The sequence below is a fragment of the Aethalodelphis obliquidens genome, unplaced genomic scaffold (assembly GCF_003676395.1).
Source record: "Aethalodelphis obliquidens isolate GAN/ISIS:26980383/991018 unplaced genomic scaffold, ASM367639v1 scaffold25, whole genome shotgun sequence".
Classification (NCBI taxonomy): domain Eukaryota; kingdom Metazoa; phylum Chordata; class Mammalia; order Artiodactyla; family Delphinidae; genus Aethalodelphis; species Aethalodelphis obliquidens.
This window is the reverse complement of record NW_020837969.1, coordinates 9983087-10007923: the sequence shown is the minus strand read 5'-3', so window position 1 is coordinate 10007923 and position 24837 is coordinate 9983087. Positions and strand designations below refer to the sequence as shown.

The 24837-nt window shown below is 40.8% G+C and overlaps 1 long non-coding RNA gene across 1 annotated transcript in view; it reads right to left on the bottom strand.

Moving 5' to 3' along the window:
- Nucleotides 1-24837, bottom strand: part of LOC113628728 (uncharacterized) — a 268255-nt gene that overhangs the window by 142355 nt on the left and 101063 nt on the right. Inside the window, exon 3 of the long non-coding RNA XR_003436206.1 lies at nucleotides 7690-7756. This is a non-coding gene — a long non-coding RNA (uncharacterized LOC113628728). The remainder of the gene's footprint in view (nucleotides 1-7689; nucleotides 7757-24837) is intronic.

Genomic DNA, 24837 nt, shown 5'->3' with positions numbered 1-24837 from the left:
TGCTACTTTTATTAGTTACAGCATCATAATATTTAAAGCACATCATACTTTCTTAAGTCACTAATCTTAACTCCCCAGTTTAAACTCACAAACACTCTTTTGTTTTCCCCCTTGGCCGCACCGCGCAGCACGCGGGACCTTACTGACCACGGATCGAACCCATGGCCCCTGCAGTGGAAGCACGGACTCTTAACCCCTGGACCACCAGGGAAGTCCCATAAACTCACAAACACTCTTAATTCTCATCTACTTTCTATAAACCCCAATATTTCTATAAAAACCAATATTTTTCTATGAGGTCTGTTTCTTTTTTTAAAATTTCCTTAGAGGTAAATAATTTATTTATGCCTCAAATATTGACAGATGGCTATGTCCTGAGGTTGATACAAAGGAAACAACCCTGCAACAGGCCCCAAGGAGGAGCTCCATATCCCATCCCGTGGGGACTCATGTCACATGTCACACATGACATTAACTTCCCAATAAGAAGGTAGAAAGGACATGACATGTGTCTTCAACACTTTAAGCACGGAGTCCTAGGCACTGGACTGCCAGGGAATTCCCGTAGACTCACTGTGTTTCTTATTTCACTGTGAAAAGGACATTCACACATTGAGATTGTTTTGGGGTGTCATTCCCAGTACCACAGTCTAAAGCTGCTTTGCCAGGAATTCTAACAATTTCATAAGCACTTAATCCCCTATTTTATTTTTCTGCTTAAAATCACTTTATTTTTCTGCAAATTAACCCCAGCTATCTTACTTTCTTACTAGCAAGTTCATCTACACATTTATTCTTTCTCTTCTGCATTTTGCTCCCACTACAATCCTTAAAGAATAACGAAAGAGTTTATATATATAATTTGTCAATTTTTTAATGCATCTATTAAAATGACTTCATGCCTCTTTTTTTTTTTTGCGGTACGCGTGCCTCACACTGTTGTGGCCTCTTCCGTTGCAGAGCACAGGCTCCGGACGCGCAGGCTCAGCGGCCATGGCTCACGGGCCCAGCCACTCCGGGCATGTGGGATCTTCCCAGACCGGGGCACGAACCCGAGTCCCCTGCATCGGCAGGCGGACTCTCAACCACTGTGCCACCAGGGAAGCCCCATGCCTCTTTTTTCTTCAGATAATTAACATGGAGAACTATATACATTGATTGATTATCAAATGCTAAACTAGTCCTCGTTCCTGGCTTAAACCCACTTGACTCTGATATTTTTTTCTTTTTATTTATTGTTGAGTAATGCTGGTCTCATAAAATGAGTACTCTCCACTTCCATTTTCTGGAAGCAATTCTATAAAATTGGTATTATTTTTTCCCTAAACACATAACAGAATTTACTAGCAAAATCTGTTACCTGTGGTTTTGTTTGGAAGTTTTTAAGTACAGATCTAATTTCTTTCATAGATATGGGATCATTCGGGTTATCTGTAGTTTTTTCTTGAGTGAGTTCAGTAGTTTGTATTAATATCTTTCACAGAATTGGTCCATTTCATCTAAGTTTCTACGCTGACTACTGGTGGATACAGAATTATTCACAGTAGTTACTCTTCTTCTCAGTCTTGGGTGCTGTGGTTGAGAAGCACCTCCTCCATGCCCCTGCACTCCTGTATTGCTAATTTGTATCTTCTTTCTTTGTTTTTGGTTAGTAGGCTTAGAAATTTATCATTTTTATTGTTCTTAAAAAAAACAAACTTCTAGGTTTATTTATTTGATTTTCTGTCCTAAAATTCTTTTTCTTCTTCTTTTTTTTTAAGAGCTGTTAACTTTCTTGCTTACTTCCCCCTAACTGCTTTGGATTTAATTTGCTAAGCTTTTTCTGTGTGTGTGCGCGTGTGTGTGTGTGTGCGCGTGTGTGTGTGTGTGTGTGTGTGTGTGTTTTAAGTGGAAGTTTATATCGCTCCTTGTTCTTTTCATAAAAGTAAGCATTCTAATGCTATAAATTTTCTGCCATTGATTGCTTTAGCAGAATTCCATCAAATTTGGTATGTTACATTTTCATTTAGTTTAAAATATTTCTTATTCGCCTTGGAAATAAAGCAGGTTGCTTAATTTCCCAATGTTTGGGGAATGTTCCATATTTTTACTGAGGACTTTCCAGATATCTTTCACTTATTAATTCTAGTTTAATTATGTTATTATCTGTGAATATCCTTTGTGATATTTCTATTCTTTGACACTTATTAATCTTTAGTTATTGAGTCAAGTGTTCAATGAATATTAAGTGGGCCATGTTATTTAAGAGTATGTATCAGATCTTCTAAAAAGATATATATATACACACATATATATACTATATACTTTAAATATATATATTTTTATATATATATAATTCTGACAGAAGAATGATAAGAATGAAGTTTTCATTAAAACATGAACTTTTAGAATTATAGTAACTGCAGTCAGTTACTATATGAACCCCTTTATGACTATGAACCCCTTTATGAGTACGGTTAGACTAAAGTGAATATTTTGGCATCTCTATTCAGGAAGGTAGTTTTTTTAGTGTTGGCCAGGGACAAGTCTTAAGTGATTATACTGTCAAACTGGCACTGTCTCCTCCGACTTTCCCCCCTAAAGCCTACTGACAGAGAAGTTTCTTAAATCACTACATCCTACAGGGAAGAAATAATTGAGTTCCATACAACAAATATGTCACCTAGCAAATGTCTCTCTGCCTGAAATAAGTGTAGGCACCTGCCAGGTTCCATGTTAAACACAAGGGATGCTTTATTTCTGTAGGTGCATGTGTTCGCAGAGCTCTCCCCACAACTATCGTGAGACTGAAATTATTGCTCCAACTCCCACTTTCATGACTATGTTACAACAACTTTAGAAGCATAATTTTAAAACTGTAATAGCTGAATAATTAAGCATTGAGTACTTAGCAACACTGTAATTAAAGAGCGATAGCTGCCCTTTCTCCTCTGTAATTATCTGTGTAAGAAGAAGGTTGATACCACTTAAAAGACATGCACGGTCTTCTCAAAGATATTGATGAGAAATTCTTAAACCATGAAAAGAAGTCCCTCTATTGCTTTATATAGTTAATATTCATACCAGAGAAGCAAATGTATGATAGAGGATGACCTGGGGTCTAATTTTAGTTCTGCTGATAAAGAGCTGGGGGCGTGTCTACCTGATGTGACACAGTCTGCAGCGCGGGCTCCCTGAGGACTGAGGCTGACAGGCCACCTGTTGCAGGTAGGCAACATAAAGATTTCTTGGTACCAAAGAGCAACAGCTCTACATGTCCGAGATTAGACGGAGGTCTGTCATCTGTCTCAGGGCCATTCATCCTGACCTGTCTCTCAAAGGTGTTCACGTAGCATAGTAACTTCCAGGGATCACCCTCTTCTGATGCACTGTAATACTTGAGGAATTTACTGACATGTTTATGTTCTTATTTCCACCGTGATGAAAAGCAACATCTTATTAGCACGAGACATGACTGAATTATACACTAAGTTCACTCAACGGGACACCACGGCACCTATTTCAAAAGAAAGCATCCATCCACCCTCAAAAACAGGCCATGGTCAAACACACAGTGACTACTGCATGATTCCTTGTTTTCCATCTTTCTTTTATGTTCCTCGTGCTTTTTTCTGGCACTCGGAAAACAGAAAAGTAGAAGTAGACCCTGAAGGCTGAAACGTGTTCATCTGGAGAAGAAGGTAAAGCAGAGGCGTTCCCTCCGGAGTTACCCAAGGAATTGGAGTCAGAGGAGGAATAAGGCAAGACCAGGAGAGGGACGGGAAGCAGTGGTCTGCTGTTCCCAGGAGACATCCACAAAGAGCAGGGTGGCGGCGGGGCGGCGGCTTGGTCTATGCGATGATTGGTAAAGGTTTGTGTAGCCTCTGGAGGTGTCGACTGAGGTTTATTTTCATGATTAGCTAGATCAATACATCAGTGCCTTCTTCCAGGGTTACCAGAGGGCAGAGAGAAATCCATACAGTAAATAAGCCAAAACAGTATCACCAAATCCAAACAGAGTACACACAGCCATGGAAATGAGGCAAGAAATAATCTGCAGCTAAGATTCCAAAATCTGCTCTTGGTATTAAGTGCAATTGGGATGCGGGGAGGAGGGCCCTCTGACATGACCCACCCGGGGCTCCGTCTTAATGAGCAGGTAGGCGTGGGAGGGGGCGGAAGGGCTGCCTGGAAAGTTTCTGTAAACAAATCATTCACGGTGAGTGACAAGCAGAATGAGCCTCATAAGGGCAACTTTGAACCAACAGAGAGAATTGGGTCTGATTAGCTTATAACTTTCAAAATACCGTTAAAAAAATCATACTCAAAGGGTTTCAGTGTTTTGGCCTGATTACTCAGAGTTGCTTAAAAAATAAGAGAAACTTCTAGTTACTGGATATGCATTTAAAGGCCAAAACTTATGGTGGTAACTATTTTTTTATTAACTTTATTGAGTGTATTTTACAATTAAATGCACTCATATTAAATGTAGAGTGGGATGAGTTTTTAACAAACATTGGGTTGGCTGAAATGTTTGTTCAGTTTTTTTCCATAAGGTGGCTCTAGTAGCACTCAGTTGTCTTTAAGTTAATTTGAAACAATTTTGTTAGATTGTATGTGACAGCTGTCATATCAGCATGCATTTAAAAAAAGACATCAAAATTGGTGAATTTTTGTGTAGCCATTTAATATGGAAGATGAAAGAAAAGAGCAACATTTCCAGCATATTATGCTGTATTATCTCAAGAAAGGTAAAAATGGAACCGAAATGCAAAAAAAGATTTGTGCGGTGTATGGAGAAAGTGCCGTGACTGATCGAAGGTGTGAAAAGTGGTTTGTGAAGTTGCGTGCTGGAGATTTCTCACTGGATGATGCTCCACGGTTGGGTAAACCATTTGAAGTTGATAGCAATCAAATCGGGACATTAATTGAGAACAGTCAACATTATACCATGCGGGAGGCTGCCAACATACTTAAAATATCCAAATCAAGCGTTGAAAGTCATTTGCACCAGCTTGGTTATGTTAATCGCTTTGATGTTTGAGTCCCACATAAGTTAAGCGTATTTCCGCACGCAATTCTCTACTTAAATGTAATAAAAACGTTCCGTTTTTTAAAAAAATTGTGACGGGTGCTGAAAAGTGGATATTGTGCGATAATGTGGAACAGAAGGGATCGTGGGGCAAGCGAAATGAACCACCACCACCACACCAAAGGCCAGTCTTCATCCAGAGAAGGTAATGTTGTGTATATGGTGGGATTAGAAGGGAGTTCTATTATGAGCTCCTTCTGGTAAATCAAAACGATTAATTCCAACAAGTACTGCTCCCAATTAGACCAACTGAAAGCAGCACTCGACGAAAAGCATCCAGAATCAGTCAGCAGAAAACACATCATCTTCCATCAGGATAACGCAAGACCGCATGTTTCTGTGATGACCAAGCAAATCCTGTTCCAGCTTGGCTGGGAAGCTCTGATTCATCCACCGTATTCACCAGACATTGCACCTTTGGATTTCTATTTATTTAGGTCTTTACAAAATTGTCTTAATGGAAAAAAATGTCAATTCCCTGGAAGACTGTAAAAGGCACCGGAACAGTTCTTTGCTCAAAAAGATAAAAAGTTTTGAAAAGATGAAATTATGAAGTTGCCTGAAAAATGGCAGAAGGTAGTGGAATAAAAGGGTGAATACATTGTTCAATGAAGTTCTTGGTGAAAATGAAAAATGTGTCTTTTATTTTTACTTAAAAACACCGAAGGAACATTTTGGCCAACCCAGTATTACATAACCACAAATGAAAATATAAAACAGAAAGCTTCCATCGTGACCTTCGGGCCCTTTTCTCCTAGCCTTTAGGCAACCACGGATCTGCTTTGTGATATTGTACATTAGCTTTGCTTTTTCTAGAATTTCATATAAATGGAATCATGCAGTATGTTTTCTCTTGTGTCTGGCTTCTTTTACTCAGCATAAAATTTTGAGATGATCTAGGTTGATGTTTATCAGTTGTCTGTTTATTTTATTACAGAGCACTAGTAATTCAGTGTATAGAAAACCACGTACATACAATTCACCCTGCAGTGTTCTGAATTTTACCTATTACTTGTGCTTACCATATTCCATATCCTTAGCATATGAAAAAAAATTCCAAAGCCGACTCTTTTAACCCTGATCTTTAGTATGAAATATATTCTTAACTGTGATCCCAAATACTTGAATATACATATGTATAGGTGTCTGTGTGTATATAATATAAATTATGAACATAATCATATAAGCATGTACACAACGTATGAGTTTACATAATGGAAAAAAATTCCAAAGCAAGAGCAAGCTTCGCTATTTAAAGTCCTCTGCATTCTGATCTATGTCACATATAACAAACGATGATCAGAATACACTATATTGATTTCAAAACCCATTCATGGGTCAAGACGCACAGTTTGTCGAGGAAGAACTCAGAATATCTTTTGTTTTTTTTGTTTTTTTTTTGCGGTACGCGAGCCTCTCACTGTTGTGGCCTCTCCCGTTGCGGAGCACAGGCTCCGGACGTGCAGGCTCAGCGACCATGGGTCACGGGCCCAGCCGCTCCGCGGCATGTGGGATCTTCCCGGACCGGGGCACGAACCCGTGTCCCCTGCATCGGCAGGCAGACTCTCAACCACTGCACCACCAGGGAAGCCCTAGAATATCTTGATTACCAGGTTGCCAACCTGTTACACAGGGTCTTGCTTTCCTGAGCTACTCAGGATTTGCCTCAGTAAAGGTACTAGATTCTTATGCTGTGGGGCTGAATCCTTGTTCTCTTCCTCACTGTCAGCTGACCCATCAGACCCTGGTCAGTAAGACCTTCCTTTCCCGACCCTCTGCCTTGGCTGGAGGGTCAGTTACAATTTTCTATTTAGGAAACTTTTTTGAGTTTATATTCTGATCTGAAACTATGTTCTATGCAGGTGAAGTGTCTGAACCCTAGGTGCATATGATAAATATTCATTTCTCCTTTCTAAGCAAACAGTGGTGGTTGCCAAATTAGATTCTACTTTATGCAATTTTCCAGTCTCTCTTCCTATATATTTGTGCATTTAAGCCTTATGTGATTCTATCAGTTTGCTGGACACGCTGTCTCTGCTTAGACTCCTAAGTCTAGTGAAATAAAAGAATGCATTACATTGTTAAAGATGAATATAAAGATTTATGATAGGTCCTTATTTTATGCATTAATTTTCCCAAGGCAAAGACCATGCAGTATTCACTTGTTCTCTGCTGTGAATCTGGGAGAAAGCATGACACACAAGAGGTACCTAGTTAATGCTGAGTGAATATATTTATCAAAGCTATTATCCTTTTATTTTCTGTCTACTGAAGCTCATTGAGGAAACAATCATGCAGAATGGGCTCTGGTAGAAAGCAGAGTCGCTGTCCTGAGCCAGTTTTGTTATCTTGGGCAAAGTCATTTCTGGGTCTGTTTTCTCCTCGATAAAGTGTGGGTAATAGTAGGATTCAGATGTTGTGGTGATGATAATATATGTGAAACACTTAAGAAAATGTTTAGCAAATAGTAAATAACATATAGGTGTTAAGCTTTATTGTTATATGTTGTAGGAGAGCAGAGTATGCCACTCTAAATATGCCTCTTTGGCATAAGGATTATTTTGAGAAACAGCTGACTGGGGTCTGATGGGAGAAGCTCTGAAAACAGTAGAACTTACCTTTTGTAAGGGAAGTTTACATTCATAAAGGAAATCCTCATTTGTAAAGGTGTCTCCCGCTCTGTACCTGGAAGAGATGAGACTCCAATCATGGCTTAAATCTGCATAAAAAGCCTCACCCTTGTTTCCTGTGCTTTTTTCTGATCACCACAGAACCAGGCTCCCCAAGAACCTTCTTCTTTTGTTTTAGCTGAAGATGGTATTTAAACCCCAAATTCTAAGCCATCTCTTTGAGTTACTCTTCCCTGAGTTTCCCATGTATGTATGAGATGTACGTGTTAATAAACTTCTGTCTGTTTTTCTTTTGTTTATCTGTCCTTTATTACTGGGGCCCCAGCGGAGAACCTGGAAGAAGGGGAGAAGGAAAAGATTGCTTTCCTCCCCTACGAATCTTAACACTTATGCTTGGTGTTCAAGAATGCTACCCCAAAGGACTAAGAGAAAGAGAAAAAATGTGTATTTTTAGTTCGTAACTTCCATTTCACACTTCTGTGGATTTATTCTTTGGTTCAAATTCTAATTCTTTTTTTTTGTTGTTGTTTTTGTTTTGCCCTGGAGAAATAAGAAATTAATCACTAAACTGATTATTCCTTCTTACCTTGTTGTGAATTTTTCCATGTGAAGTATTTGTGTATAAACATTTTTATTATTATGTGTTGACAATAAATTGCTCTCTGGGGAAAAAATTCCCTATCTCAGGAGTGAGGAGAGGTGTACCATTTTTCAGGTTTGGTCTTTTCTTGCATCTACACCCTGAAATGACTGTCACCCTGGCTTCCTGTCCACAGCCTCTTGTCACCTTTCCCTTTGGAGTTAACTGTGACACGGAGAAAAACGGGTCCTTTACGATGGTGAAGTCCTTGAAGTCAGAACAGACTCACTTATTTGTATGTATCTGTATGCAAGTGCCTCCCTACAGAAACAGTTCAACATACTTTTGTTAAAAGAAACATGAATTCACTCTTGGAATGTGTTTTTTTTAAACAGAAACCTTACAGCCACCCTCTCTGCTTTCATACGTTCATCAGAAAAGATGACCTAGTGGCAGTGTGCACACACTAAGTGAAACCCCAAAGAAGACACGAGAGCTGAGGGGAACTAGAGCTTTCACGCGCTCATGGGGACGACCCCCGAGCCAGGCAGGGTCGGGTAACAAAAGTCTCAGGTGGATCAAAGTGAATTTCCGAGAGACTGACAGCAGCAGGCTGCGGAGGAGAGGGCTGGAGGATGGAGGCTGAAGGACGAGGCCCCCTGCCCCTCCTCTGTCTCAGGATCTGGCTTCAGGGCCCGGAGCTCCACGTCCTGCCCTCCTGGGGGCTGGCATCCCTCCCAACCAGCAGCGTGTTCGGCAGAGTTTGCTTTCTGCTTCTTCTTTAGCAACCTTTACAAGGACGTATGTTGTTTGTAAAGCCCTTGAGAGCTCTTTTTTTTTTTTGCCGTACGCGGGCCTCTCACTGTTGTGGCCTCTCCCGTTGCGGAGCACAGGCTCCGGACGCGCAGGCTCAGTGGCCATGGCTCACGGGCCCAGCCGCTCCGCGGCATGCGGGATCCTCCTGGACCGGGGCACGAACCCGTGTCCCCTGCATCGGCAGGCGGACTCTCAACCACTGCGTCACCAGGGAAGCCCGAGAGCTCTTTGAGGTCATCTCTTCATCAGGGAAATAAAACATTTATGTTGATTCTATCTATCTATCTATCTATCTATCTATCTATCTATCTATCTATAAAATATATATATATATATACACACATACACACACACGCGCGCACACACACACACACACACACACACACACACACACACACACGGAAGCTCAGTTCAACCAAATGATGGGCTATTTATTTCCTAGGGATGCTATAACAAAGTGTCACAAACTGGGTAGCTTGAAAGGATACAAATTTATTCTCTCAGTTCTGGAGTCAGAAGCTCAGAATCAAGGTGTCTGTCGGCAGGGCCACGCTCCTTCTGAATGTTCAGGCAGAAGATCCCTCCTTCTTCTTGGAGCTTCTGCCAGCTCCAGGCTTTCCTCAGCCAATGGCCACACCCCTCCAGACTTTGGTCAGTGTTCACATGACCTTCTCCTCTTTTCCTCTGTATTTCCTGTGTCTCTTACAAGGTTACTTGTCTCTGTGTCTAAAGTCCACTCAGATAATCCAAGATGACCATCTCAAGGTCCTTAACTTAATCACACTGCCAAAGACTATTTCCAATATGACCACATTCACAGGTTCCAGGGGTCAAGACATGAACCTGTCTTTAGGGACCATCATTCATTGTGCAAAGGAGTGGAATATAGAAAAGATGCTATTTTTATTTAAAAATGATGGTGATCAGGCTTCCCTGGTGGCGCAGTGGTTAAGAATCTGCCTGCCAATGCAGGGGACATGGGTTCGATCCCTGGCCCAGGAAGATCCCACATGCCGCAGAGCAACTAAGCCGTGCGCCACAACTACTGAAGGCCGCGCGCCTAGAGCCCATGCTGCAACAAGAGAAGCCATGACAATGAGAAGCCCGTGCACCGCAATGAAGCGTGGCCCCCGATCGCTGCAACTAGAGAAAGCCTGCGCATGGCAACGAAGACCCAACACAGCCAAAAATAAATAAAACCAAATAAAATGTGGCGTCAACGGTCCTCCCCTCAACAGAGTTGTGGTGGGGATTATTATTGTGATATACATTAGCACAGCTTCATACTATGAAGATGTTATTGTTGTAACCTAAGAGCTCAAGGGAATGATTTTTAACCTGAAGAAATACTTCAATAATCTGTCAACTTTATTACAATTTCTCTTATGTTCCTTTATATTCTTCCTTTCGGTTTTTAAATTTTTTCTCATCATCCACGTTGTCTTTGTACATTTCCAACCCATCCACCCTGTGCATGATGTGCTAAGAAATGTGATGACATAAAATGAATGATTTTCTTTATTTTTATCTGTATTTTCTATTCAAGGAAATGGAGGCTCAGGCAAGGTTACAAAATACCCTATTCACAATAACAGTAAGTTGCAAAGCTGAGATTCAAATTGATTATCTCTGCACATCAGAAGATGCTTTTCTGTCCTATACTCTCAGGCCAGCATGCTCCCTCTCTGGCTTCCCGCCCCTGCTGGCACCATCCTGCCCTCCTTTCTGTGTGAGGACTTTGGAGAAAATCAGACTCTGGCTGACCTCAGGCTCCATGGTCTTATTCTGAAACTCTCAAAATCAGGCAACAAATGTCTCAGGTTTGATTACTAGCCAGTATGCTATACCCGGTCCTAAAGGAAAAGACTGATTGGATAGTATTAAAATTAAAAACTTCTCTTCACCAAAAGACACCATTAAAGAAGTGAAAAAGCAAGAACAGAGCAGAAGATAGTTGCAGCAAATGCAACGCCATTAGGGCATAAGTCCAGAATATAGAAGGACCTACAAATCAACCAGAACTCATCACCATCATCACCACCATCATCATTATCACCATCATCATCACTATCATCATCATCAACATCACCATCATCACCACCATCAATCATCATCATGACCATCATCACCAGCATCATCACTATCATCATCACCACCATCACCATTATCACCATCACCACCATCATCACTATCATCAGCAGCAGCACCAACATCATCATCACCATCACCACCATTATCATCACCACCACCACCACCATCACCATCACCATGATCACTATCATTGTCACCATGATGATCATCATCGCCATCACCATCATCATCACCATCATCATCATCACCATAATCATCGTCATAAGCATCACCATCATCATCACCAACATCATTATCATCATCAACATCACCATCATCACTATCATCATTGTCATAACCGTCACCATCATCACCATCATCACAATCACCATCATCATCAGCATGGTCATGCCTAGAAACAGGTATCTCACAGAAGGGGGATTCCAAACACACCACGCTGGAGAATCATGGTGCTCCTGAGTACCATCAGGACATTTTCTGGAATATTCCCAAGTAGGAAATGCACAAGTATATTCAGATGTTGAGTTAGTGTGGATGGGGCACAGTTTTCAGGCAACATTAGTATCTATTCTCTAAAAGAGTTTCATTAGAACAGTTCCTTCTGCATCTGACCCGACCAAGACTGACTTGGGGTATTTCTCCATGGGATGCAGTGCCTGTAGGACTTTATGTTAGACTCTAACTTCCCAAATGGAGGCTGCTGGGGAGGAGTGGTGTACAGTGCCTTAGAAGATCTTGTCATTTGTGAACAGAGAAGCATTTATCTGCATGGATTAAAGGGTTTGAGTTACTAAACGGATGAAAGGGAGAGATGGGAGGCAGCAGAAGGGAGAGAGAATGTATTTTTATGATGAACAGGCAACTAGTATATATTATTGCAGTTACTTTTAATGCAGTTGCACAGTGCCATTTTAGCATTAGATAAAAGGAATTATGGGATTACAAGGAAAGAAGATTCTAAGAAGTGGTGATCTTCTGAAGAACTACATCTGGAACCCAGACATGCTGCTAGTGGGGCATCTTCCATTTTCCATCCTCAGGTGGTTATGAGTTTACGTAGTGAGAGTTTCACTAAGTCCAATAGCTACCCTGGAAATACATTCACTTTTTTGGTGCTAATGCTTTATTCTCTGGGAACTTTGGAGAACACAGTGTGCTTAAAGGAACAACAAACTTCTGAAGAAAAGAGCAAAAGCAGAGTGTACTTTTTAAAAATAAGTTAAGGGCTCCCAGCGAGGACTAATGGCTTCTAACATTTGTTCATTCAGTGAATTAATTACCATGTGGGCACAGGAGGTCAGCACCGTCAGACTAATAAGGTGTCTCCTACTGGACATGGGCTGGCTGGTGGGTTTGGCTATGTAATTGCTCAGACATTGAGAGAAGGGAAAGAAAATATTCACAGAATCAATGATTTAATATTAGATTTTTCGGGAGATTGGGATTGACATATATACACTAATATGTATAAAATAGATAACTAATAAGAACCTGCTGTATAAAAAATAAATAAATAAAATTAGATTAAAAAATAAAAATTTTAAATAAAAATTACAAGAATATTAAAATATCTATCAACTAATAAAGAGACAGTATTATGTTATCATAACATTCAGGATATGAATATATAATGATGGAATAATACAGATAAAGATCCTTGGAGCACCTCCTCACTTCCATTCCCATGTCCTCCTCTCCAGTCATTTCCCAACTGAATTTTACAAGTAGGCTTCTAGTTTATAGTTAATGGACCTTTTTAACATGGTGTTGATCTTTAATTTTTATTTGGATGTAATAAAGATGCATAAAGCTAAAACAATAATTAAAAAATAATAGATTTTTCAATGTTTTCTCTTTACTGTGATAAGAAGATTGGAACATTTTAAATTACAAATTTTACAATGATGAATAACATCTTTAAAATAAAATGTACCTGTGTTGATAGCTTTTATTTGGGAGTAAACCTACACCATCAAATCAATCCTTGTTTTCTGTGTAAAAAAATTGAGCCACAGAGAAGGTAGCTGAGCTATAAGAACTAGGCCAGCTCTTTCCTGACAGAGCTGGGGCCTGGTGTGTGTCTTGTTTCCCAGTCCAATGTTCTGATGCGTTCACACTCATCAGATTCAGTGTCATTACAATTTGTTTTGTATTTAAAACCTGATGGCTTAGAAGTTGAGGTTGGAAAAGTGCTTTCAAGTACCTCAAGGTTGTGCATTTTTTCTAGCAGGCACATCACTAAACAGGCCTGACAGTAAAATGGGGGTAAGCCTTGGCCTGATGGCTTCTGCCCTCTCTTGACTCACTGACGTTACTGCGTATCCTGTGTTACTTGAAATACACACCCTTGTGTTCTAGATTTTACTGAGTCAAAAATCCCCTAGTAATCAGCATAATCAAATTATTGCAAGCCTATGAAATTAAGATTTCAAAAGATGAGAAGGTAATTGAAACGAAGCATCAAAATAATAATAAAGTTTTAATTTATGAATCAGACACTGTTCTCTGCACTTGCCCAGTCATCATCTAACCATTTCGCCAGCCACACAGGCCCGCACACTTGTTATCTCCACTTTATGGTTGGCGGCATTGAGGCACAGAGATGTAAATGCATCGTTTAAGGTCACACATTCAGCCTTTGGTAGAGTCAGGTTTCTAAACAAGGATTCTGACCCCAGAGTCTGCTACAAGTACCTAAAAGCAACAAACCTGTCGCTCTTTGTTAAAATAAACCTGACTACACACAAAACAGAACTGGCTGAATCTGCAGCCTAAGAATCGATGCTGTGCCCTGCCCCCTCCCACAAACACACACACAGCACGCCCACCAGCGTCTGTTTATTCACCCTCAACTCCTTGTGGGAATGACCGATTGCTTTCCATTGCTGTTCTTTCAGCCCAATGCTCCAGCGTAAAGGTTTAAAAACAGTTTACTGAACAAGAGATGGAAAAATGTGTTGACAAAACTAAGTTATCAGTAAACATTTTGTATGAATAATAACCTCTGAAAAGTCTTCTAAAACTTGGAGCCATGTATTAAAAACAAAACAAAACCTGTTCTCTTCTTCGGAACAATTTTCAATAGAAATGAAATGATTTTAGAATAATCATGACTTGCAAATTAAATGCAGTCACTCTCAAAGAAAAATTAACCTTTCTTTTTTCAAACTGACATCTGTTAATTTGGAATTTTATTCTAAAATAAAATGCCTTCTCTTTCCCTAAAGAACTGGGATACCTGAAGGAGCCACATGTGTGAAGCCGCTTTAGTTTTTACTTTTGGAAAACAAGCTCTTCTCTTGAATTAATTAACAAATGATTGCTTATCCTATGATGAATTCCGTGGAGGTAGATGACTTTGCCTCCACATTTAAAAAGTTGTTAAATAAATCCAACTGCATGCAGCATAAATTAAGTGAGAATTAACACTGTGGTGCACCATTCGGTCTGGTGTAGATGGGATTGTGTGTGATCACCCAGGAATACGTTACACCAAAGCATCGGCCCCATCAGGACATGACCAGTCTTCCCTGACCCGGGCAATCATTTGCATCCTCACAGGCTCAACGTTTGCACACAGGAAATGGGACAATGGTCCCTCCGCTGATGCCTGGACGTCCATATGAGGATCAGGTGTTACCATATCTGGGCAGGGTTACTGGCTGGATTAATGACCAAATATTTATAGTAATTAAGCAATAAGAAATTAAACTTTGATCAGTAGTGGTATTATTTCCCTTTGCCTGAACTACTTCGACTCTATACTCAGAGGCAGGGTGACGTCTAGAGTATTTCCCTTAGCTACTTACGAGTTGTGCAGTCACCCCCATGTGTGCTCAGCCCTGTGGCGGGAGCTCACAGGCCCTGCTCCTCTGCAGCCGAGTGTGGCTGTGATTTACCACCAAACCCGCTAGCGTTGTTATGTTTCGACTCATCTGAGTATTTTGTTTGTACCTCTTTTTTGATATGAGACTTACTCAGCTTAGTACCTTGCTTGCCCTTCTTCCGAAAAAGTAACACCAGACAGTTATCTGACAAGTCCCCTACAGCTGCCTAGACCACAGCCTCCAGAGTGAGGTCTGAGATGCCTGTAGGTTCAGCAGAGGGAAGTTACACTGCGAATAAGATGTGCTGGGTCACAGGGCGGGGGGCAGCCTGCTTCAGAACGTGCAGAAAATGATGGAGAACAAAATGGCACACCTGTTTGTCCCTCTTTTTGGATCCAAGACACATTCTACCTTATCTTAAAGAGCTCGCATGGTGGGCACCGTGTGCCCTGCCGGGCAGAATGATTCTGGAGCCTGGCCAGCCTCATGCTTGGCTCCCCACCAGGCTCAGCCTAGGGCTGCATACCTGGAAGCTATGTTTCTTGCCTTAAAATGCTTTTGCCTTAAAATATTGATATTACTATTTCAGATGCAGCAGCCACATCACATTCAAAATTTCCTTTTACCTTAAAAAAAAGATACCGCAGTGATCAGTAGATGGCAAACTTGCTACACCTAAGTGCTGAGGTTTGGTTTTTCTCTTAGAAACTTCATCGACTTTTTATTCTACATATTACTGAAAGCTTCCTTAAACAACCAGTGTATTTACTTTATGGTAAAGCAGACCCCTCCCTCTGATAGTTGACGGATGCATCAAAGTTCCAGTCTTTTAAGATACTGTGGGCAAGGAAAATCCAATTCCCAGTTCATATAAACAAATGGCACGCTTTTAATTGACAAAGTCACTCCGTGTTTTAATCCTTATTAATTAACCCTTTCTCTCATTTCCTTTCGAAACACTCTCGGTAGTTACACACCATGTGACGCGAACACAAATGGTCACCAGAAACACAGCAAAGAGTAGCCCCGTGCTTTCCTACGTGTGGGGCACTGTTTTTGTCACTGCTTTATTATACCGCAACCAAACATGAGGAGGAAATGAATATGTTGAGATCAGCTAAGTGAAAATAGCAAATAGGAATTCAAGAAAGACAAGGGGAATTAAATTCTTCAAAAAAAACAAATTAATCTGATTAAGAAAAAAGTAAGTCAGAAAGAAAAAGACAAATACAGTATGCTAACACATATATATGGAATTTAAGAAAAAAAAATGTCATAAAGAACCTAGGGGTAAGGCAGGAATAAAGGCACAGACCTCCTAGAGAACGGACTTGAGGTTATGGGGAGGGGGAAGGGTGAGCTGTGACGGGGCGAGAGAGAGTCATGGACATATACACACTAACAAACTAGTAAGGTAGATAGCTAGTGGGAAGCAGCCGCATGGCACAGGGATATTGGCTCAGTGCTTTGTGACAGCCTGGAGGGGTGGGATAGGGAGGGTGGGAGGGAGGGAGACGCAAGAGGGAAGAGATATGGGAACATATGTATATGTATAACTGATTCACTTTGTTATAAAGCAGAAACTAACACACCATTGTAAAGTAATTATACCCCAATAAAGATGTTAAAAAAAAAAAAAAAAGAAAACTAAGAGGCCACCTGAAGACAAACACAACCTAATTGACTGGGATCAGAATTACCCTCTGGGGTTTGAGTTGTTTTCTACTTTGTAAGGCTTTTGACAACTGACAGTTTGACCTGAAAAGAAATTGTGACTTTTAACTGATAGTAAATAGTAGTAATTTCCTGTAAATACGTTAGTGGGTCTTTAACACTAAACTTTATACTGCAAGGTCTAGATCACAGAAGAACAAGGGGGGACTGTAATGTGTATGGAAAACAATAAATGACAGCTGAGAAATAGATAATTTCAGGGACTCATGAGATAAGTAAATATTCCCTTTTGTGGGATATTAAAGAACTAATCTGGTTGAAGATACGTATCTGGCTTATCTGTTTTAGAACCACCTGAAACACAGTGGCATGAAGCCACAACTCCCTTACTCTAGTCCCAACCCTGTGGGTCAGGAACGCAGGCGGGACACAAGGGGGCTGTTCCAGCTCCCATGGATAGAGGTACATGGAGGACCTGGCAGATCAGTCCTGGTGGCTGCCTGGTTCTTCTGTTTCCCGTGTGGCATCTGTTGAGTCTGGAATGCTCAAAGCGGCTACTCTGTGGTTTTGACTTGCATTTCCCTGGTGTTTAGTCTGTAAACTGTTGGTGGGAAGTTAAAAAATGGTGCAGCTACTATGGAAAACAGTATGGAGGTTCCTTTAAAAGTTAAAAATAGAACTAGCATGTTATCCAGCAATTCCACCTCTGGGTGTACATCCAAAGTAAATGAAATCTGGATCTTGAAGATGTATCTGCACCCCTGTGTTCACTGCAGCATTAATCACAGTAGCCAAGACATGGAAATAACACAAATGTCCATGGACAGGTGAATGGATAAAGAAAATGTGGTTTATACATACAGTGGAGTACTATTCAGCCTTCAAAATACAAGGAGATTCTACCACTTGTGACAACATGGATGTACCCGGGGGACATTATGCTAAGTGAGGTAAGCCAGACACAGGACAAATACTGCGTGACCTCATTTATGTGAGAAACGTAAAACAGTCAACCCTGCAGAAGCTGAGAGTATGACAGCAGCTGGGGCCGGGAGGAGGGGAGGCGGGAGCGGTGTTCAGTAAAGGTTCAGGTGGGCAAGATAAGTGAACTGTGGGCTTCTACTCTACGACACAGTGCCTGTAATTCACAACAGGGTCCTGTCCGCTAAAAATCTGGTAGAGGGTAGATCTCACATTTAGTGTTCTTAAAACAACACAACAAAACAAATACAATAAACAAAGAGGCAAAAGGAAACCTCTGGAGGTGATGGATGTGTCTATTACTTTGACGGTGGTGATGGTTTTAAGTCTAAACTCATCAAATAAGATAAATTAAATATATGCAGTTTTGTGTATCAGTTATACCTCATTAAAGCTGCTTAAAAAAATTAGCTTCCTCAGTTACCTATCTGGTGCCTGGGCTCTCCGTGCGAATCCTCTGTGCTTTCTCACAGCCCCATGGTTTCTGGTTCGTGCACCTTCCGTGGAGGCTGCCTCACCCAGAGCCAGTACTTGCAGATTCTGGGAGGAAAGGTGTAGGGCTTCATATGGCCTAGCCTTGGGAGCCCCAGGATGGCCTGTCTGCCACAGGCAATTGGCAAAGGAAATCCCTAAGGCCAGCTCCAGTTCAAGCGGAGGAAATTTAGACCCCTCTTGTTAGTGGGAGAGGTGGCCAAGGATTTACAGCCATCTCGAATCTTCCAAAATAAGTATGGAAAAAGAAAATTCAATGAGTTCAGAGGGAGATTAGAATTTCAGAGTAGAGTTTCAACTTAAGGATTTCAGCAATGTGCTTTTATACATAAAACGGACAGAGTTTTCTGACCCGCGGGTATTACAGCTGGTGGGTGGCTTCACCAGGAAGTGTCACTATCTCATTGGTATCAAAGTTTGCAGGTTCCAGTCACATGTCTGGCAGAAAGCACTCATCTCTTTCCTATCAGCCTTGTTTAACTTTCTCATTGATGGATAAAGAAAAAAACAATCTAATTCTACTCATTTCCTCTTGGTTACACTGCCTCCCAGGTTGTGAGAATTTCTGTTGTCCTTTTGCAAATTAAAATGAATGGTTAGGAAGTTCATGCATATGATGCTATCACAAATACATGTTTGTTTCTATTCATTTATTTTAATAAAAAGGATATTTTTATTACAATATAATTTGACTCCATCCTTAATTTATGAAACATTGGTCCTTTTGGGTAAGAACTGTCCATCACTAGTCTCAGCTCAAAGATCAATTAGACAAAAATCCATAGACTGGTCTGGAATGTGCTAGCTGTTTATAATTAATGGCCTTCAGAGTAGAAGTTGTTAAAGCAGAGTCTTACCTGTCTTCCTTTGTCTTAATCTAGAATGTGATCTGTTTTGAAACATCAGGCATATACTTGAGATGACATTTATATTTTAACCACTCTTTTTTTTCCCCATAAGTGAAGACTCAGCAATAACCTTTTTCCTATCCAGTAAAATTTACATTCTTGTGATATTGATTTTCAGAGGATATTATTTTAAATGAAGTTGAGAATTTAACAGTTTCTTCTGATTGCAATTGACTGACTGTCCTATATAGTTCCTTAGCATTTGAATATAATGGTCAATTTTGGTAAACTGCAAATAAAGAAAATGTCTTTTAAAATACATCAAAAAACATATATTCCTAAGGTATGGAGAGCTCATTTTAAACTCTGCTTTTGTATATTCCAAGACTGACGCACAGTGTGATTTAGGTGATGTACACGAGTGCGTTCAGCTGCTATAAGAATGCGTGTCCCTAACAGGACCGGCCTCCTGACGCAGGTCCAACGGAGGTTCCAACACACTTGCTGGCCCGTGAGAACAGGAACATTTAATTCTGCTACTTCACCTGCACCAGCGACTTGTCAACTTCTGATTGTGGCCCATAATACTGCCTCAACTTGTGAAGAAATAAGCGGTGTAAAGATATTTTTGTTGTACTAACTTGGAAATTAATGTTCTGGTATTAAGCTACTGATTTGGCCTGGAGAAACCTCATGGATTTTTAAAAACTGGAATAATAAGAACTTTAATCAGCATCTATTGAGCACTTACTGCATTCCATGCCTGGTGCTGAGAGGTTTATGTGTGTTTTCTCATTTCATCTACTTTACAACATTTTGAGTTCAAATTGGTTGTTAATCTAATTTTGCAGTTGAGAAAACATACCCACAGGAACCCGAGCTTGGATTTAAACTGAGCCTTCTCTGCTTCAAGTGTTCTTGCTGCTGGGATTTCCTGAAAAACGTTCATAAGAGCCCTGCTCACTGCCAAATCCTCAGCTCTGCCAGAGGTATCTGGAACCGAGTGGTTAGAATTGGGCAGGAGAGAGCATGGGCTGGGGAGGTGGGTCTCACCGTCTTCACAGTTCCCCCACTCTGTACGTGCAGGGAGAAAATGTGCAGTACCTCGGTGCAGAATACCGGCGAAGGTTTCCAATGAAAACCAAGAATCTGAAAGCTCTGTCTCCATTTGCTTTTCTTTTTTTGGTAATTTAAAGGCTCATTTAATTCTAATTTTTTAAACTAGTTTCATTTTCTCCTGCGTGATGGAAGCAGGGAAGGAGAAAATTTTTAGCTGGAAAGTGTTATTAATTTGGATATAGAAAAATGGAAACATAATATGTCTCCTCAACTCTAATATGCATGATCTATAAATAGGGAAACATCTATCTATTCTTGTTGCTATAGTAAGTAGGAATTTTCTTCAATATCTCTGGTTTTTTTTTTTTACACTGGATTCAGATGCAGTGGAAATTTTTACAGTATGATGAAACTGATCACGTCATTAGAAAAAGAAGTGATGCTCAACCCTCTTGCAATTTAACTCACTCACAGAGTCTGAGACTGCTCTGTGGCTTCATTCACCCATTCTAAAATGTTATTGAATAGCTACCATCTGTCACACATATCGGTGAGTCCCAAGGCCACAGAAGTGAGCAAAGCTGACAAAGTAAGCACCTCAGAGAAGCGATTACCCTCTGCCCTCACTGTGTCCTCGGAAGTCCCTCACCCTTCCTTCCCACCAGCTCAGAGCCAGGCAGGTGCAGCCTGGCAGCAGCAACATAACTGATACCCATTCATCTTGAAAGAAAAATAAGTTCTTGCTACATAAGTGTTTTCTTAATAGGAACCGGCTACAGACAACCATTCCGCCCAGGTGTGTCTGCAGTGGCACTGGTTAGATCAGTGCATATTAACAATGGAAAGATCCCTGGGGATTACTTCAGCCCAGCGTCCTTGATACAAAGTAAAGGAAACCAAACTAAAATTCGCAGAGCTGGCTAGTGGCAGGTGATGGCACCTGGGCTGGTGCTGTTTCTCAGATGCCGGCTGGCTGGCCTCCTTGAAAAACAAGGAGCAGAGGAGAGCAGGGGGCACGGCTGAACATCGGATCCGTGTCTCTGTTACTCTGTCCTAAATACTTCCACCTCTGCGCCAGGCTTGGGACAGGCGGCACATTTATGTTGCTCACATACTTTGAGCTCTGGATAAATCTGGGCACTGCAGTGAGAGCTGAATTTACCTCCAAGCCTCTTATGAGGCCTACTTGATAAATGAGCAACCGAGGCACTGGGCAAAATTAACTTTCCAAGGCACAGCCTGCGGTGGCCACAATTCCCACTGAGAACTAAGGGGTCTCTGAATTCAGCATCTAAACATTTCAGAACACGATCCTCTGCCTTCTCTTGGGGTCTCTTCCCACTCATGGAGCATTTTCACTGGGCTGGTAACACTCACCAGAAACCACTGCCATGTCGTCACCACCACATACACAAGGAGTGGCATCTTCTCCCCAACTGTTCCAGTGGGTGACTGAGGCTCCTTGGAGTTTATTTCAGGGTGCTATATGTGACCAACTGAAACACTGAAGAGGTGCACTAAATACTCATTTTGTAGAACATAAAGTTTAAAAGTACTTTTTATTTTTCTTATTTAAAGAGAATCTCTTTGTCCTTTTATGTGAGAAGGCAATCTACAAAGCTTATGTGCTTTTTCTCTAAACCTACAGAATTAAATCCACAGTTCCTGATAAAAAATCTCTATGCCTAGCAACTTAGGCGAAGAAGCCCATTTGAAACCATTAACTTTGCCTGAAATAGGTGTGTTTAAGGAACAGTAGAATGGGTATCCTGAAGAAAAGCTAATGGTTATAGACTAAGAATTGATTTCAAATTTTTTCCCCTCATTTTGCATATTTTATGCATGTAATAAAATATATGAGATAGAAAATATGCTTGAGAAATTTAGTTTCCCAAGAATTTATTTTAATTCTTACTACGAATGAGAAAAGAGCAATTGCTTTGATTATTTTTGGCTTCTTTTGTAAGATTGTCTTTCCTGAGTACTGATTCTTCCTTTCTGATTAACAAAGTCAAAAAGTTATATTAACACCTGGCTCAACTACAGAATTTTTCATGCAACATTTTAACATATAAAAACTCTCATGTTTTTGCTTTTTTTGTCATGTGAGTGAGATATATATTATACATATATATATATATATATTTTTTTTTTCTTAACACTTCTAAAACTCTTAGGAAGTAGAGAGCAAAATTGACTGAAAATGGAGAAAGAGAGAGAGGGAGAGAAGAAAAATGTTACCAACATTTGCCCTTTACAGAAACTGAAACTACACTTGGTCCTGGTTAATAGAAATGGTTAGTTGGAACAGGGTGGTGAAGACAGGCCTCTTAGAAGCACACAAGGCAGTTACCTTCATGTGAGGATACCAACATCTCTCAACCATAAACCGAAATCCAACCATTTGTCTGAAAGTTTGCATTTTTGAAGTGAAAACGTTGTTGGGAAATGTAAGCTGATAAGCTAAGAATTTAGTATGGGGTTGGTTTATCAGATTCTCTTTGCTCCAATAGAGAAGTCAGTTAAGTAACAGTGTGCTTTTGTATGTTCATTTAAGCTCCATAAAGGAGGGAAATAGAGGTAATATTAACCTGCTTGTTGCCAAGTGGAGTTACTGTGCAGATAGTTGGATATCTGAGCTCAGAAAAAGAGCCATGGCTGGAGTTATAAGTGCTGGATTCTCAGCATGCGGGCGGCATTTAATGCCATGGAAATGGGTGAGATCACCAAGATGTGGATATCAGTAGAAGAGAGGAGAGTTCTGACAAGGCAACTCTGAGTAATGCAAATATTAGGAGATCAGAAAAGGAAAAATCTACCAATATGGATTCAAACTGGAACCAGCATGCTTCGAGGAAAACGGAAGAATGCAGTCTTGAGAAAGCCAAGTGAAGAAAGTATTAGAATGAAAAGAGAGAGCAATGGAGACAGCTGATTCATGGTAAAAGGAGGTTACTGCCCTTGACCAACAGAAACATGAGCTTCAGGAATAGATGGAACTTTGTTCACACCCAGGGGAAGTCTAACAGGTCAGTGCTTCCTTCAGTCTACTCTTGATGGAGACTTGGATTGGTGATTTCTGTCTGGGTGCACCAACAGAGACTTTCTATCAACCATATAGTACATGGCTTTTTCACTGAACAAGAGAATGTTAAATGGGATTTCTCCCATTAACCATGTCATATTATATTGTAATTGTTTCTGACTTATTTCCCAGAGCATGGAAGTTCTTGAAGGGCACAGTCTCTGTGTTCCTTTTCTTAGCATTCCTACTGTGCTCCACCTACGATGTCGGACACACAGATGAGTCCACAAATGTGTGTTAAATCAGCTAATCACTCAGTTGATAAACTTAAGCCTAAAACCAGAGATACATCTTAAAACATTATCTCTTTAAGAGAAAAGGGTTGTTTCCAACAAGTACAGATTAATGGCTTAATGAAGAGAACTAACTTTTGTGCTATTTATTTCACTAATTCAAGGTAAAGAGTGTGGAGAAAGTGGACTTCAGCCTTTCTTGGCTTGAATTTATCTGTTATTGCCAATTGCAAATATAGACACTTAGAAAGATTGGCATTTCTCAGAAATTCAGAGAAGGAATGTCTCTCTGAGGTCACCTAGGCCAACTCCCAACTGGATACTCGGACATTTTAATAATTTCTACAAAAGTGAATCAGCCCAGCTGTGGGCCTCTATTCACACCACTTCCTTATGCACCTCATCTGGCTTTTAGGAAATTGTAACTTATTAGAAAGTCCTTAACAGTCTTAAACCAGTTCCTTCAGCCTTTTTTTTTTTTTTTTTTTTTTTTTGTGGTACGTGGGCCTCTCACTGCTGTGGCCTCTCCCATTGCAGAGCACAGGCTCCGGACGCACAGGCTCAGCGGCCATGGCTCACGGGCCCAGCTGCTCCGCGGCATGTGGGATCCTCCCGGACCAGGGCACGAACCCGCGTCCCCTGCATCGGCAGGCGGACTCTCAACCATTGCGCCACCAGGGAAGCCCCCTTCAGCCTTTTAACTCCCTCAGCCCCTCAGACAGGTACAACCTTCAAGATGTTCACTTGAAGCCTTTAGTTTTTCTTCTGGGGTGATTTTGGCAAGAATCTTTCATTGCCAACTTACATATCACATGCTGGACTCCTCGGTGTTTGTGAAGGTCTCCGACAGTCAGTAGGCATCCCTAATTTACCATCTCTGTCTGCAAGCACAGAAAGGATTCAAGCACATGAAATTTGAGTCATCCCAGCTCCATGGAAGCAGTTTAATAGCAGCTGGAATTCCAGATGGGGAAGAAGCTATGAGCTTCAGAACTTTTACTGAACACGGAGGGCTCAAGGAGAGATCTCACTTTAAAATGCTGGATGTCCTGGCTTCCGACAGCCCTGCTAGTCCTGATAACAGAGAAACTGCCTGTGCAATCAGAAAACCTGCATGCGGTTTCCATGTTTTTCTCTTCAGACAACATGCTGGGTCTGAACAAATGCCCTGATTTCGTGTAGACGCATGGTTTAATGTGTTTTATTTCATTTTGTATCATAAATAGAAAGAAATTCAGAGATACAAGGTAGCCCATTAAGATACAGTGTAAGTCAGTACTTCTAGGAGACACTGCTCAATGCTTCTGAACAAACAGCTACTGTGGATGGCAGGCCAGGTAGAGAACACGTGGTTGTTTTTTGGGATAGGAGCCTACAAATATGGCAGCTTACTTTTACAAAAAGGGCATGTTAAATTAATGTATTTGTTTAAACTTATGTCAAAGGAAAG